Genomic DNA, 1,387 nt, shown 5'->3' on the forward strand with positions numbered 1-1,387 from the left:
GGGAAGCCACTAAGTATTTTGAAGAAACAGGTCGATGAACATTGTATCTGTCTTTTTTTTAAAAGAGGGGTTGGGCCCCAGCCAGCTTGCTCAGTGGATAGCGTGTCGGCCTGCGGACTGAAAGGTCCCGGGTTCGATTCCGGTCAAGGGCACGTCCCTCGGTTGCAGGCTCCCTCCCCAGCCAGGCTCTGGTCGGGGTGCATGCAAGAGGCACCTAATCGATGTGTCACTCTCACATCAGTATTTCTCGCTGTCTTTCCCTCTCTGTCCTACTCTTTCTAGAAATATCCTCGGGTGAGGATTAAAAAATAAATAAATGTGAATTTTCTTATGCTGCCAAATGTTTCTCTCCATGTGCAATGGCTGTGATTACCATGCTAATTGGTGAGTGCCATCAGAACCATGAAGTAGAACAGGAAGAAAAGCAAGAAAAGGAGTACTCATCTCTACTTGAAAATGAAACTTCATTATGCAAGAATCACTGCGGTCATGCCGTGTGACAGAAAGACTTGTTAAGTTAGTTTTTCTCTTTCCTGAGTGCTTCTGCGCTCAAGTCCTCTGCACACACTCGAGTCCTCTGTGGTGCCAGTTGGGAGTTTGGCAGTGGCACAGCCACAATTTCATGGCCTCTAGATGAGATCCCTTTGTTTTTAGGATGTAGGACAGCAGGTGTGGAAATAGACTTCTTTGAGCCCCAAACAAGAGCACTGTGAGGCTCACGGTGTCTGTGCTGAGCCTCCACGTGTTCTGGAATAAGATTTGTTGTGAGAGTGTGCACCTGTGACCCGAGGGCTCCCTCGGGGGGTCTCTAAGGGAGTGCTGCTGGTCATGGCACCCCATCTTTAGGCCTTGGCTTATCATCCATCTGGTTTTTCACTGTTACACTTTCAATAGATACCTGTTATTTGAATTTGATTTTGAGATTAAATAGAATGGCAGAGATAAATGTCATTTGGCTAAGACAAATCTTTTTCTTTTTTTTTTTTTCCTTTTGTGGTATAGCAAGAAGATCAAGATTTCTAGAACATAGAAGAACAGAGTAAAAGCTGACTGGTTTGGGTATCTTTTAAGCTGTTTTTTTCTCAGTTATTCATCAACTCAGCTTGTCTTAATAAACTCTTTTATGTAAAAGCTGTTCTAGGCCCCATGTGAGTGAGAGGCTTGGCTTGCAACCCAGCCTGAAAATAACGTTGATGGCTTATGTTGGCAGTTTAAATGTTATCTCTTCATTTTCTGGTATTCAGTGGTAAGTAACTCCCTGGCAGAATTACTTGTTGCCAGGAATGCTGGTCTGAGAGTCTTTGTTTGGTTAGCCCTTAGGATGGAGATAGAAATCTACCTGTTAGGTTGAAAATGATTTGTGCAGGTTGATGTTTCCTGGGCTATC

The sequence above is a fragment of the Myotis davidii genome, unplaced genomic scaffold (genome assembly GCF_000327345.1).
Source record: "Myotis davidii unplaced genomic scaffold, ASM32734v1 scaffold43, whole genome shotgun sequence".
NCBI lineage: Eukaryota > Metazoa > Chordata > Mammalia > Chiroptera > Vespertilionidae > Myotis > Myotis davidii.